A 16,586-nucleotide genomic window follows, 5' to 3' on the forward strand; every position below is an offset into this window, starting at 1 on the left:
AAATCTTAATTACATCTTCATTCCTTAATCAGATTACATCTTCATTCCTTAATCAGATAACATAAATCTCTTATCTAATAAAAAAAAAATCAAACACAAGGTATTGAGTTTTAAAAATTAATAAAAATAAAATAACTTGTACTATTATGTGATTTTTTTAAACTTATTTTTTCTTTTTTAGCTGTGCAACAAAAAAAAATTAATCATTTTTTCTTAATGTTTCTCTATTTTCTGTACCTCATGATTAATTATTTAAATATTTTTTTATTTAATTTTATTTGCTAGCTCTGTTTTTTTTTTCTTCTTTTTGCAAATATAATGGATAGATTTAGATTTATGTCATAATACAATTTCATTTGTTCTCCCTGTAAACACGAAAAATCCTGCAACAAATGAAAGAAGGACACGTGTACACAATAATAATTTTATTAATTTAAATGCGGGTTACAATCTCTGTAGATGCTCTTTCACAAGATTCTCCTCTGATTCGATCTCTGACGTTGATTTAATCCAAGGGTGGCGAGCACTTGATCTTGAATCGAACGGTTGTAGTGTGAGCTTCTTGCTATGCTGATGATTTGAGGAAGACAATTGACCAAGGGCTGTAGAAGCTTGATATTGATCAAATTTAAGGCCACGAGTGGTGTCACGTGGTGAGCATTCTTCGGCTTTGGTAGGGGATGAACCAGCACGTGTGTTTGGTGCTTGTTGATTCTCCACGAGCTTGATGAAGAACTTTGGCAGAAGTTTTGCTTTGTTGACGACGGATGATCAAGGGCCGTAGAGGCTTGAACTTGATCAGATTTGAACCACGAGCGGTGTCACGTGGCGAGTATGGCTTTTGATGGTGGATGAATCAGCACGTGTGTTTAGTGCTTGTTGATCCTCCGCGTGTTTGACGACTTCCGAGCTTGTAGGTGATTTCCCTTGCTTGTCTGAAGTCAGCAAGGTGAAGAGACCGGCTATTTGGCAGCTTGATGGTTCTTCACGAGCTTGGGAGACTTCTGAGCTTTGGAGAGGTTTCTTCCGTTTGCTTGCGTCCCTCTGTCTGTCGTCGTCCTCGATGGTGTACTTGGCTCAAGGGCGATTGACGCTTGATCTTGAGTCGTATGATGGCCACGAGGGTTGACACGTGACGAGTGCTTTGACTTGAGGTTGGTGATGAACCGGCTATTTGGCAGCTTGAAGGCTCTTCACGCGCTTGAAGACTTATGAACTTTGGGAGTGATTTTTCTCTCCGGCCGCCGTCCTTCTCTTGATTTGAGAGGGGGTATTTATAGTGTCAGCGTCTCTCTTAATTTGGAATGCCTTGATGACATGTAATTAATTGCATTTTTATTAATAGCATAATCAAATCAATCAGCTTTAATTGATCGATTTAATCACGACTATTAAGGAATTGAGCCAATCAATTTGATGGCTGATTTTAATTGTATTTCATTAATAGCATAATCAAATCAATTAGGTTTAATTAACTGATTTAATCACGACTATTAAAGAATTAGCCAATTAATTTGATGGCTGATTTTCGTCTTGATTGTCAATTTAAATAAATTAATATCTAATCAGCAGACGAGATTTAATACCTGATTTTATTCGGAATCAATTGATTTGATTGATCCGCTTTAATATCAATTGATTTAGCCGGAGCAAATTCATTTACTGCCGTCAGGCCTTTCATGTGTCGCCAAGTGTCATTTTCTGAGTCTGTGTGATTTTGCTGACTCACAAGCCACTTGGACATTTCGTGGGACCCACATGCCGACTAAATTTGTTAAGTCATAATTTTGAGTGTTGACCGAATTGTTTAATGAATTTATTTTCATTAAATTTTTGGTGTCTACACTCCCTAACCAATATGCTTTCAATATGCATATCATACATTTTTATCTTAATCATAGTTTTATTTCTTATTTTATATATATATATATATATATATATATATATATATATATATATATATATGAATGCTTTAATGAGTATGTAGTAAAATTGGAAAATGAAAATAGATAGGGAAAATAATAAAGAATGCAATCTAATATTATTGAATTGGAAAGTCTAGAGAAAATAAATATAATAATTTTTTTGGTATAATTATTGTCCTTAATAGGCATTTTATAGTAGGTTATATATGTCATTTAATAATTCATAATAGAGTGAGGTCAAGTGAGCAGATTTGGAGGTCTCAATAAAAACTCTCAATGTTTTTTTAGCCATAAGGCCACTAACTAATTTTTTTCCCTCATAAGGCCACTAGATTAAAAATAGTGTTATATTTTAGATATAAAAACCAACATATTTACAAAAATGTCACTAGAGTAAAAAGTCAACAACCATTCTCTCTCTCCTCTCTGGCAAGGTCTCCGGTCAACTCCGGCCAACTCCGGCAACCACAAAAGCTACTGTCACCAATAACAAAAGCTACTATCGCTAGCAAGAAAAGCTACTCTGATGAGATTTTCGGCAACCTCCGGTGATGCCACAAAAGCTACTGTCACAAACAATAAAAGCTACTTTGATGAAATTTCTGGGACCTTCTATGAGGTCACAAAAGTTATTGTCACCAACACTAAAAGCTACTCCCACCAACAAAAAATATAACTGTCACCAGCAACAAAATCTATTCTAATGAGTTCTCCGGCGAGGTACAAAAACAAGTGTCATCAGCAATAAAAGTTACTGTCACCAGCAACAAGAACTACTCTCAGCAACACTAAAATCTACTCCCACCAACAACAAAAACTACTGTCACCAACATCAGAAAGCTAATGTCACCAAAAACAAAAGCTACTGCCACCAGAAACGAAAAACTACTATCACCAGCAACAAAAACTATTGTCACCAGAAACAAAAACTACTGTCACTAACAACAAAAACTACTGTAACCAGAAACAAAAGCTACTGGACCAGTATTAAAAAGCTACTGACATAAATACTGATTATACATGTTGACAATGTAACACAAATTCCAAATAAGAAATGCTAGAGATACAAAAGCACAACAAGAAGAAAATTGAATTTCATTCAGTTTGAAAAGATATTAGCATAGACATAGATAGCTACTATCACTGTGTTAAAAAACCACTATAATAGTTATAAAGAGCTACTGACTTGAAATCAATCAAAATGAAAACAGTTTCTGACATCAACTTGAAAAAATACTAACATAAGCATAAAAAGCTACCATCACTGTATTGAACAGCCACTATAATAGTTATAGAGAGTTACTGACTCGAAATCAATCAAAATGAAAAACCTAACAATAACAATAACAATACCATGGCAACCACCAGCTTAAGAAACAATTTTACATCTCATATAGACTGTGAAAGTGCCTCATTCCATTGATAATTCCCATTTCGCACCGCTGCTTTGCTCGACTTAGCAATTGTCTTCCCAATTTCCACATACATAATGGACACAAACAGCTTGTCCCATTCTCTCAGCACCTATAATCACCATCACACTAACCAAACCAGAAAATCCTCCCCATAAATTCCTCATTAATTAATCACACAAAATTTCCACACTTATTATTGCATAAGCATCAAAACATACACGTCACAACTAAACTCTTAACAATTAGACTGTATTTATTTCTTAGCAAACCTTGCAGAAAGATACAAATGGTTGATCAATATGCTCTCTGATATTACAATATACATTATTTCAATTGAATATAATACACACGACATTATACAAGAAAGTATGAATCTGTTTTAAAATTACAGTACTCTAAAAAAATGGTGTAATACAGTCTTGCCATTTGAAATTATGAACAAAATTTGAACTCTGAAATTTGAAAACAAATACAGAAGAGTATGTATACCTTTGCTCAAATATATGAAACGTTGTAGCTTCTTCTGATACAGTTTAACCTCTCCTACATAAAAATTGTCACAAGAATGAATAAAAATGCATTCAACTTGTCCATATACAGAGATTGAAGCAAATTATGAAACAGTGCGCAATCATACATATATGCTCAGTGTTGAGAGTCAAAATCAATTCAGTTCAATTGAGACGAGCATAAGAGAGGGGCCTTAAACTGAGTAAACTTGAAATTGAATCTCTTACCGAACCTCATCGGCCTATTCCTATGTATCCTAAACATCTTCTTCTTCCTCCTCTCACCGATAATCGAACTCAATTCAGTTTGATTGAGACGAGCATGAGAGAGAGCTCCGGCCGATGGTGTAACATAGATCCCGTTGGAGGTGGATGCAATTGACTGGAGAATTGGTTGGCGGCGACGTCAGAAGGACATCAAAATGCTTCAATTCGACAACTGCCGCTGTCGTGCTTGGAATGCCGAGATCTCTCATCGTTTAGGTCGTAGCTAGGTTTGATGAAGGCCGTTTGTTCTGCTTTGATGAAGGCCGTAGTCGTCTTGGTCGCCGTTGCTAGAAGCCAGAGAAACAAAAGTGATGATCGGTTCATCGGAGGACGAAGAGGAAGAGAGAGGGCTTCCTTCGAGGAGTCGCAGAGAGAAAGGAGAGAGAGAAAATGATTAATCTGATATCAAGTTGGTTTTCTTATGTAGAAGAGCATAATCGTCAGGTATGGTAAAATTTGAGAATTCAAGTGGCCTTATCACACTAGTACAAAATCGGAAATAGACAACGTTACCTAGATAACGGTTTAATAAAAAACGTTGTGGTTTTTTTTTTTACAACGGTATAGTTGAAACCGTTATCTATAGATATTAAAAAAGTGTTGGTCCCTTGGTTAGCAGTTTTCTCATTTAAATTGTACAACGGTGTGGTCGAAACCGTTATCTATAGATACTAACAGAGTGTTGGTCACTTGGTTAGAAATTTTCTCATTTAACTTGCACAATGATGTGGTCGAAACCGTTATCTATAAATACTAACAAAGTGTTGGTCCCTTGGTTAGAATTTTGTAGATTTAACTTATACAACGGTACAATCAAAACCGTTATCGATCTATAAATATTAAAAGTGTTGGTCCTTGATTAGAAATTTATTTATTTAAATGATGGTTAAATTTTTAAACTCCCTATATTTCCCGTGACATTGATGAAACTAGAGGAGCGTTGCTAATGAGAAAAATACAAAAAACAAATGAGAAAAATATAAATATGGAATCATTGGATATGCGGCGGAAAAAAGAATAGAGAGAAAAAAACTGCCCACAATTAGCCTGATCTCCAGAGGAAAGAACAACTGCACGCACGATCAGAGGAGATTGAAGACGACGTGGGAGGTGATAACAGTAGATATGGCATCATCACTATTCAGCCCTCTCTCAATTTACAGTATTTTGTTGGAAACTCAACCAGATTCTTGGAAATCTGCATCGATGCCATGCTTCAGTTTGAATTACTTTTTTTTTTTTGTGAATTTTTTGCATTCCAGAATTCCAGATTATTGTTGTCCTAGATTATTGCGATTGCAGTGGTCTTTTGGCTTGAGATATTTGTACACCCAATTGAAAGATTTCACAATTGGATACTTGAATTCATTGGACAGTGTAAGTTTTTTCTTCTATTCGATGTTTGCTGTCTTCTCCTTTATTTCGTCCTCATTCATATTCATCAACATTCATCAAATCAAACCCCAATTTAAGAGTAACAGAGAATGTGAGTATGTATATGCATTAGTCTTTGTTTCTGTGTCTGTTTAATTTTCTTGATTCATGTCGATGGGTTAAATTCCACCCACCATTTGTCTTATTGCTGGGTCATGAAGAATGAACAAACTGAGGTGCCCAGTTTGTTATTAAGATTGTCTATAAATTGGCTATCAATGTAAAGTTGTCTCACACTTAGTTCATTTTGTTTGGCTTAGATACAATTTGGAGCTATAACGCATAGAAAAGGATAGGTCAGAGTTGTGGCAGAGCAATCATAGAGTTTGTATGTGTATATTGTTGCAATTGTTCTTTAGGAGAGTTTTAATATCAAAGTGTGTATATTGGCATGGATCGATAAAGCCTGACATTGGATTACATTTAATACTTGAAGGGTTAGTTCATTAGACAGTTTTACACCAGAATGAGTTCAGTAGATAGTACTCGATAATCACTGTCTTCCATACTCCTTCATAATTTGTTTCTTTATAATGCATCTTTTTGCTATTTTTGCAGAAAATTTTCAATTTGGGGAAATAAATAATAGGGTTTAGGTCATCTGCACAGAAATATATACTTCACACACCTTTAGATTTTGTATCTATTGCAGCCTGGGCTTTGTTTTTCTAATTGAGGGTGTTGTTATGATATGTCAGACTAAAAAATTGTCCGAGTTGGATCAACAAAATAAAGATCAAGAAGACAAGTTTCTCAACTATATCCAAGGTATGAGTTTCTCCACCATAGAACTTGTGTTTTGTATTAGATTTATCATTTATGCCATGAATGCCGCTAACTTTGTATTTTCTTCTTTCTTTTGGTTGTGCATATATACATGAAGGTATGAAATTTGTTCATAATTGGCTTGTTTACCACCCTTAATTTTCTAATCTGGACTTTGGGGGAAGTGAATGTAGTTGTTTTGGTAATATGTATGACTCGCTGGAATCAAATAGAGGAACCCCAAAATGGAATAAGATTCTCCCATTGTGCGCATTAGCATCAAAATTATGCTTTTACCTAAGGTATTGATTTATGACGCTTACAACTTTTAATGAGGTCATAACTTTTATTTTGTTTTTCTAGCTATATTTGTATATATGTATGTTCCATTGGAGGCTGGAACTTTTGATCCTTTAGGGCAATTAAAAAAAAAAAAATTTAACCTCAAATTTCAAATTTTACAATACTGAACTCTGTGTTTGGGTGTTGGCACTTATTGACTACTTCAGATATTTCCTAGGCTATGCATTATTGAAGCTAAGGAATGTAATCAGACTATTATTACTTCTTAAGTACTGGATCTAGCTAATAAGCCTGCAAAGACATGTCCCTTTTTTTTTTGCCAAATAATTTTTTTTTCCTGTCGTGTTTGAATCTTTTAGGAGTCTACTAAGAAGATTGTGATCCTTGCCAAATTGATTGTGAATGACAAGCATGTGTTGTTGAGAGTCTCAGACTGATGAGCTCATGTCCAACTTACTGTTTGACATCTTCTTGATTCAGATAGTACTTGTTTATGACTTAGATGCCATATGATGGGCCTCTATACCAGCTAGGCTAGGAAAGTAAGTCTGTGTGGCTGTGTGCTTCCATTAATTGACAATAATACCCTATATATGGTTTGATAGCCTTGTCTGTGTTCTTAATTAAGTTCAGTGTATAAAAAAACAATTGAAGCCCTACCTTTTGGTTTGACATCTTATTTGAAATGTATGAACTTTAAAAGGTCTAGTATCATTTTCTCTGAAATATTAGCTTCTGGAGATGCTTGCTTCATTTTTGTTGTAGCCTTGCTATTCAATATCAGGATTCTCTTATACCACAATCATTATTGGATGCCATGAAATGCATTCCACCCCTGAACGAGTTTGCAGCTCAGACTGTGTGTTACTTATAAAAAGCAATAATATCTAGATAAACAGCTTTCAGAAATAGGAAAGATACCCCAGGCTATCATATATTTCAACCGTATGTGTGCTGATAATTGGTAGTGCTTGCAGCGATACCTCTTAGCTTATAAGACCTCCCTTTGTTTTTAGTTTTTTTTTTTAAATAAGAAATTTTCATTATGGACATGCTTGTCTTTTTTATTCAAGTACTGCAAGAGGTAGTTTATATTGGCAAACATAGACGGGTAACCATAATGTTAAAAGCTTTTGTGTTATTTCATGTATAGCAAGGGTCTTCCTCATGTCATTGTCACTAGACATGCCATGAAGTGGAACATGTAATGCTTGGTTGTATGCCTCTGGCCAGTTTTTAAAGGTTTGTTTGGTATTGGGGATTCCTTATTGAAGTCTGCCTGTTTTGCACTACTCTTCTGCACCTTTTGCAGATATGGTAGCTTGTATTAGTACTACATATAATAATCTGCGAGGAGCTTTTATTATACTTCTGGTCAAATCTAGGAGTTTCATGGTTCACTCTGTAATCACTTATCTGCTGGCTAATTAAGAGAAAATCTACTGTTGATACCTTATGCAGATATTGATATGGCAGCTAGTCTTATTACTACAATAAATTTGCTAGGATTTACGGTTTTCTTTCAGATTAACTAGTCTCTTGACACGCACTAGGTATGTGCCATTATGGGAAAAACATAAATTTAGTTTAGCTTGTAAAGACAAGGTTTGGCACGAGCTACTGATAATAGCTTCAATTGGTTGCTTGGCCGGGATTGGTACTCCATCTTGCTGCATTATGTTTTTAAAAGAAATTTAGTTTAGCTTGTGAAGACAAGGTTTCCAGTTTGAGATTGTAACCTGTGGCATGACTGACTTTTTTTTTAGGTAACTATTGCATGATTAATGCATCTTGTGTGAGAATTTTGCATTATGTTTTATTCTGGACATAGCTTGTGTATTTTATACAAGTACTTCCGCGTATCATTGTCATTGCATCTGGTTTTATGCTCCAATGTTTATAATTTTTTTTTCTTTTTAATTTCTTTTTTTCTCAGTGGGAAGGAATTATGGAGACCACATACCTTCAAGAAGAAATCGATGAAGTCCGTGATGAGTGGGCAGAATTCGTTAGTGATAAGTAACTTTAGACTTGAGACTTTTGCAATGTGGAATTGTGGATCTTTAGTTCTATGCTTTAACTATGTACCTATAGTGAAGCTTCTTTAATTTGTAGCAAAACTACCTTTTCCATTATATGACAGCTAGTATATATTAGTTTCTTTTACTTTTGCAAAGTTCACTCAAGAAATTTCAATTGCGAAAGCATTGTAAATGTGATTATTTGAAGTAATTCTCTATTAATATATAGCAATTTCATTTCAATTTCCTGAATTGATGCACTAGTTCATATATGGTTGAAAAAAAATCGCCGTCTCTCTGGCTAGTAGACAATGGATTTATTCTAGGAATCGTTGTAGTTTACTATCTTCATCATCACCGACAACGTTATCGATTTAGAAACCGATGTAACAGTTTTTCAACGCCAACGTTTTTGATGAGAAACTGTTGTGTAATGAAGTTGGAAAATATTTTTCAACTAAAAACCGATGTATACAATCCTCGAAGCCAATATTTTTTTGGTAACAACAGTTGTGTATGAAAATTGTTGAAGGCCAAAAGTGATGTGTAAATTATATTACCACATCGGTATCTAAGCGAAAATCGTTATTGAATAATTACATACACAACGGTGTATTTAGTGCTAACGGTATGTGCTGAGTATATCTACAACGATTTCTGACTAAAAGCCGTTGTACTTTATTATGTTCAACATCGGTGAAGTACCGTTGTGGAGTGAAGCGTAAAAAGACAACACTCACCTAGACAACGAAAATATATTTTTTCAGACAACAGTGCGGAACCGTTATCTATTTTCGATTTTGTACTAGTGTCAAGACAAAAAATGTTAGGTGACCTTATTGCTAATTTAAGTTTTAAAATGACACTATAAGTAATTTTCTAAAAAATAAAGGGTTTTTGTCCATTTACTCCATTTTTAGAGGTTTTTTTTCTCACTTACCTCATTAAGTTTTTAAAATTTCCAAAACACTCTAGGAGGTATTTCTTAATACCCCATTAAGTCTTTTTTTTGTTGGTTTTTTTTTAAAACTATTTTACCCTCACCCATTAATTTGTTACATACAGAGAGAGAGAGAGAGAGAGAGAGAGAGAGAGAGAGAGAGAGAGAGAGAGAGAGAGAGAGAGTTCTTAATACCCCATTAAGTCTTTTTTTTGTTGGTTTTTTTTTAAAACTATTTTACCCTCACCCATTAATTTGTTACATAAATAGAGAGAGAGAGAGAGAGAGAGAGAGAGAGAGAGAGAGAGAGAGAGAGAGAGAGAGAGAGAGAGAGAGAGAGAGAGAGAGAGAGAGAGAGAGACCATTGTAGACTTGACAGGATTCCAGTCACCGGAGTTGGATTTCGGCAAACTTTCCCCGAAATCCCGTCACAGGCTGCTGGATTTCAGCCAACTTTCGCAGGATTCCGGTCACCGGCCGCCTCCTACCTGACGTTTCTAAAAACCTCTCTGGAGGTCCCCAAATAGGTCGTCGGAGATCTCATAAGTCGCCGAAAAGGTTTATTGCCCCCAAATAAACTTCTATTGCCCCTCCCCCCCCCAATAGACGTCTATTGGGAGTTTATTGCCCTCCAATAGAACTTTCAGTCGTCTGAATGAGGACTAATCTCCCTAAATTCAGACAAATAAACTTTGATTAAAGAAAAAAAAAACGAGGAGAGTACATCAATTCAAAATGTCTATTGGCCTCCAATAGACGTCTATTGGAGGACAATAGACTTCTATTGCCTCCCCTATATAACTTTCGATCACCGGAATTCTGCTCCCAACAGACGTCTCTCTCTATTTCTTTCTTCAATTTATGCCAAAAGTTTACCCAAAAAAAAAAAATTGATTTCGGCACCCAGATAAATGCTCTAGGCTCCCACGTCAGCAGCTGGACCAAATCACTAGATTCGGGTCTGGGTCCGGGTCCGGGTCCGGGTTCGGCAAATAGTCCGACAGAGGTGGAAGCTTGTCATGCCCCGATTTTTAACACAATTAAAAATCAATATATAATCTTATAATTATACATGTGTGATGGTTCAGCGATCAATACAAAATACCTGAAAAACTTTTTCCTTTTAAACCAAGTACATACTGATGCCATGAACCCACAATGCCAATATATACTCGCTCCGTAGAGTCATATATTGCACAAGTTTACAAATTAAATTGCCAAAACAAAATAATAAGTAAATGCTCCTCAGAGCTACTACAACGGAAGTCTTTTCAACGTTAAAGTCACAAAATTGGTTTCCTACGGTATACCTGTAAGCACGCGATCTCAGCTTCAGCCACGATTATCCTGACCTGGAGGATTAACCTATACACTATTAAATAGTGCACCGGGTTGCCACACAACAAACCCGATAAGCTTATGAAAGTTTGTGTGAGTAACTCAAACACACACGCACCACTCAACCCAACCGAGGAAAACCTATCAACTCTCGAAAAAGGAACACACACCCTGTTTTCCGAAAACAACACATTCTTTTCCCAAAAGAAAACAACACAAGCGGTGCCATGACAAAAATTATATTAATTGAAACTTTGACAATTATACATGCATTTCCCCAAAACTCACAACAAAAGTCACCCCGTGACAAAATCATATAAATTGAAACTCTGACAATTTAAATATGATACACAAGTCCACCCTGGATGTTTAAAAGAAAGAATCCCCGAAACTCCCTTTTAAAATACGTTCTCAAATCAACAAAAGTCACCCCATGACAAATCATATTAATTGAAACTCTGACAATTAAATATGACCACAAGTCCCACTTGGACATTCAAAAGAAAGAATCCCCGAAACTCCCTTTTAAAACACATACTCATGAGCATCAAGTAGCTCTCCGCTATTCCTCATGATGTACAATGACAACAGACTAGAGCTCTAACTGATCGTATCCACTCACCCGCCAAAGGGGTGAAGTCCCGATATATGTGCCTAAGGTCACTCCCAGCAACCCCAAATCCTCAGAACTCCCCGGTCGTCAGATCAAAACATTTCAAAGCAGTCACTCAGGACCAAAAGTTACTCAACTCTCAAAAGGAGATGTCACCCTGTGACCTCCAATCATCAGACCTCCCCGGTCGCCAGATCAAAACATTAAGCAAGTCGCTCTGGACCCAAAATGTTAAACCAAATCAAAAGGATATGTCACCTCGTGACCTCCGAATCTCCAGACCCCCGGTCATCAGATTCAAAACATTAAGCAAGTCACACTGGACCCAAAAATGTTAAATAAAATCAAATAGAGAAATCACCACCTGTGACTCTCAGATCTTCAGAACCCCGGTCGTTAGATCAAAACATTCAAATCTCATTAAAGTAACTCACACCAAATCTTGACACTTTTCAAACAATAGAAATTCTCAATTCTTAAAACAATGTTTCCCGAAAAGTCAAGCCTTAAAACAATATAATGAAACCCATCAATCCCTATTGCTTAAGTCACCGATCAACCCATAAGAATATACATATTTCACGTAAATTTATATATATATATATATATATATATATGCGTGGTCATTCACTAAGGAATGCCACTAATACCAACTATAGTTTGCAGTTAACTTAATAACTCTCAAAACAATAAAGGTAACTCCGTTCGTAAATGAACATTGTGACATTACTCACCTCCGAATCCTGCTACGTCTTCTATATAGAACAGAGAAATCACAACCTCAAAATATCCATCCAAGAATACTTCGTCAAGTACCTAATCACATACGACACTGTAACACCCCAAACCCGAATTGAAATTACCAGAATTTCAACAAGTTTACCCTTGATCAGGGGAATTCAACAGAGCCGTTGCTCTTGCATATTGCCTTCTAGTTGAAAAGGAGGGAGTGTGTACCTCAACGTTTCCTCATCAAACCATGGCTTAGCTGATGAGTTATTCACGAGAATCAAACATGGTGATGCCATTCTTGGCGTGATCTGTGTCAGCGACAAGAAAGAGCAAGTAAAGATGAAATTCGCGTGGTTTCGCAAAATTTACGTGAATCTTCGCTTCACAAAGCTGTGATCGGATTGATAATTAATATCGAATCCTATGCTTTGCTATGTTATTTACTGGTGATGTAGAGAAAGCAGAAAGCTTCCTACAAATTGCAAGAGAAGAGAGAGAGGAGAATTTCTCGAGAGTTCCCGAGAGACCCAGTCTTTCTCCGTCTTTTTTTTTTTTTCCTCCTTCCTCTACCCATGATAATAATCAGAGAGATTAGGAGTATTGGTTTTTGGGCGGCGTTGGTGAGTGGATAGAGATGAGACTGTGAGTGTGTTCACGAACCTCCCCCTTTCCTCAGCTGGTCTAAACTTATATATACTTAATTTCAATGGTCAAGATTAAGCGGTGACAGACAACGATCCAGATTCAACCATTAAATTCCATTTATTTCAAATAAATTTTAATAATAAATAGCTTGAGTATCCGAAAAATTTCACGTAAATTTCCACAGACTCATCTCGATAGGAACTTTAAGACCAACTTACCCAGTCCTCAAATTGGACATTATCACTCATGAAAATTTCAGAAAAAAATTTTGTCCTAGGCACCCTTAATAATTACCGAGATATAATAAAATTAATCTCAAAAATTTCATCTTAATTAATCATATAGTTTGTGTCACAAATTTGCAGGGTATTACAGACACAAATCACAAGCGATTAAAGTCCGAAACCCCCGTTTTAAACTAAAATCCCCATGAGTAATGCCAATTGAGGCGAAACCACATCCGAGACCACCCAAAGTCTCAGGAATACTTCTGCGATCGATATGTCAAAACCACAAGTCGATCGAACCCTCGAATCCTCACGGATCGAATAATCGAACGGTTCAAAACCGTAAAAATCATAACATATTCATACGATCTCCAAAAATTACGTATTATATATCAAAAGTCTCGACATTAAAACAATCTCCAAAGTCATTTCCTCCACTTAAATCACCTTGCAGAAAAATCTTATGAGAAATTACTTTCGGAAATTAACTAAAATTTTCAGGGGCTCACAAATATGATCATGTGATTAAATGGTGTCACAATGAGTATGCTATGTGTGAGGAGATGTACCATAACATTGGTGCATCAAAAAACACTTGAACAAGGAAATTCATGTATCCTGAAAGGGTACAATTATGTGGAACTGAAAGGGTACATGTGTGCTAATAATCATAGTGAAGAGGTATGTTGATTATTATAATGGGTTTTTGTCCATTTACACCATTTTTAGAGATTTTTTTCCCACTTACCCCACTAAGTTTTTTTAATTCCCTCTTACCCAAAACACTCTAAGGAGGTCTTCCCTAATACCCCATTAAGATTTTTTTTTTGTTTTTATTATTTTTTTAATACCATTTTACCCTCACCTTTGTTACTTAGAGAGAGAGAGAGAGAGAGAGAAAGAATGGAAGAGAGAGAAACCATAGGGGACTTCGCCGGAGTCCAATCACCGGCTGCCGGATTCCGGTCACCGGCCGCCGGATTCCGGCCAACTTTCTCTGAATCCGGTGAGCGGTAGCTGGACTCCGGCCAATTTTCGCCGTAATCCGGTCACCGGCTGCCGGATTCCGATCACCGGCTACCACCCACCGGAAAGTTTTTTTGCCCCCTAATAGACGTCTATTGCCCCCCAATAGACGTCTATCAGCCATGTATTGCCCCCCAATAGACAACTATCAGCCATGTATTGCCCCCCAATAGACGACTATTGCCCCCCAATAAAGGGGCAATAGACGTCTATCAACCATGTATTGCCCCCCAATAGACGTCTATTAACCATGTATTGCCCTCCCAATAGACGACTATCAGCCATGTATTGCCCCCCAATAGACGTTTAAATTACCGAAATGGTAATTAATCTTCCTAAAACTACACAAATAAAACTTTGATTAAAGAAAAAAACTAGCAGATTACATCAATTCAAAACGTCTATTGCCCCCCAATAGACGTCTATTGGCTCCTAATAGAACTTTCAATGCAGAACATCCACAGGTAGTGGGTCCAAATTTCAGAACACTTTTTAAGTTGTATCATTGACTCCTGAACATGTGAATGAATTCTTCTGATTCTTAGAACCGTGAATTTTCTTAATTCTTTTCAAGTCATAATCATGGGGGAGAAATTTGACAATGTACTTATAGATCCTCTTTATTGCAGCAAATTTTCAACAATATAATAAACAGACATATCCCCTGGCCTAAGGTACCTGAGGAGATGAGCAACGAAGCATATGACTTAATTGACCAGTAAGAATAATATGAAGAGATCTGTGCATTTTCTCGATGTAAATCTCTACCTCTCAATTCATAATCCATTTGTTTCCCGAGAAAATTTAAAATTATACTCACCGGTAGTGGAAATTATATCGAATTGTGATGATGATGAATGCGGAAGCGTCGTCGTCGTCGGCTTTGGCTTTGGAAATCCAAGCGGAGTCCGAGTTCTGGGGGTTTTAGCGGAGCCACCCACGACGACGAAGAAGACAACGGAGCCGGGGGAGGAAGCGAATCTGGCGTCAGCGATCTGCATCGAAAGTAAATCACAGCGAGAAAAACCGAGGCGAAGAAGAGGAGAGAGAGCAACGCCGGCAATCACAGCGAGCAAAAACACAGGCGGTGACGAGGAGAGAGAGTCCGGCGCCGGCGATTGCACCGAGGAGGGAGAGAGAGAGAGTCTGCGTGAGAGAGAGAGAGAGAGAGAGAGAGAGAGACAGAGAGAGAGAGGGCATGTGGTTGCAATTAATTAATTAGACAAAGGGTAAAATTGTTATTTCAATTGAAATTGGGTTAGTGGGAATAAAAATATGTTGCTGGGGTAAGTGAGATAACTTTGGCTCATTTTGGGGCTTTTGGTCAATAACCCTATTATAATTAAGTATGCTGATAATTATAAGAGAAAATTTTTCCATCAGTCCCTAAACTTTGATGCCAAGGGCAATTTGATACCCACGTTTACAACTCTGCCAATGTGATACATGAAGTCTTATTTTGATATTTACGTGATGTCTCCATCCAACTTTCATCAATTCTCCATTAAAAAACTGATGTGCCAAGCACGTGTCACTCATGTGATATTTTGATTAAGGGTAAAACTGTCTTTCTCTACTAACTAATTATAAAAAAAAAAAAAAAGATGAATTCTGGGTTGGTTTAAGATGAACAATTGCCAAAATTTGAACCCAAAAAATATGAACTCTCCGTCCCTATCTCTTCAGCTCTGGAACATTGCTCACACACCACCTCCTCCACCGTCACCGTTGCCTCTCTGGCAGCCCAAACCGAGAAGCCCTCGCAAGGCCCATGTTCATCAAATATCTCTCCTTTTTAATCTGCAACTCCCTTTCCTGTTTCTCCCACTAGACCTGACCCGCGAACGGCACACCGACCTGCTATGGCTTTTCCACAGAACTTTTGAGCTAAAGATGGAAGCTTTGTGACACAGGTGGAGCAATCAGCTGTGAAGGGGTCTCCTCCGCACTCGTAGAAACCCATAATTACATATGTGGAGGCACAGGTTGATTCGGCTTTGTTGTTGTACAGAAAGATGCGCGAGTTGGGTGTTTCACATGATTGTTTTATATTTCCGACTGTTAACAAGGCGGTCTTGTTGATTGGGAGTGATGTTAGATATGCAGGAATGGTTCATTCTATTGCAATTCAAATGGGTTTTGGACTGACGTGTATTTTGGCAATACTATGATTGAGGTATATGTGAAATGCGGCAATCTCAGTTACGCCCGTAAGTTGTTTGATGAAATACTTAACAGAGATTTAGTTTCTTGGGCTTCGATGATTTCCGGGTATGTTTATGAAGGAAATGTTACTTCTGGCTTTTGTTTGCTCAATGAAATGAGGATGGGATTGGACCCGAATTCGGTGACAATGTTGGTCATGTTGCAAGGGTGTTGTGGTTTTGAAACGTCAATATATGGGAGGCAAGTTGATGGATATGTGA

The 16,586-nt window shown here is 37.0% G+C and overlaps 1 long non-coding RNA gene across 2 annotated transcripts; it reads left to right on the forward strand.

Moving 5' to 3' along the window:
* The first annotated feature begins 5,057 nt into the window (after window positions 1–5,057).
* On the forward strand, window positions 5,058–8,882 carry LOC112188816. 2 transcript variants are annotated; one of them, XR_005805761.1, is made up of 4 exons: window positions 5,058–5,226; window positions 5,379–5,493; window positions 6,249–6,318; window positions 8,555–8,882. It is a non-coding gene; the product is annotated as an uncharacterized LOC112188816 (long non-coding RNA). The 2 variants fall into 2 exon arrangements; XR_002931573.2 differs by having other exon boundaries at window positions 5,060–5,493.
* Window positions 8,883–16,586: the final 7,704 nt, after the last annotated feature.

This window comes from Rosa chinensis, chromosome 2 (assembly GCF_002994745.2).
Source record: "Rosa chinensis cultivar Old Blush chromosome 2, RchiOBHm-V2, whole genome shotgun sequence".
NCBI lineage: Eukaryota > Viridiplantae > Streptophyta > Magnoliopsida > Rosales > Rosaceae > Rosa > Rosa chinensis.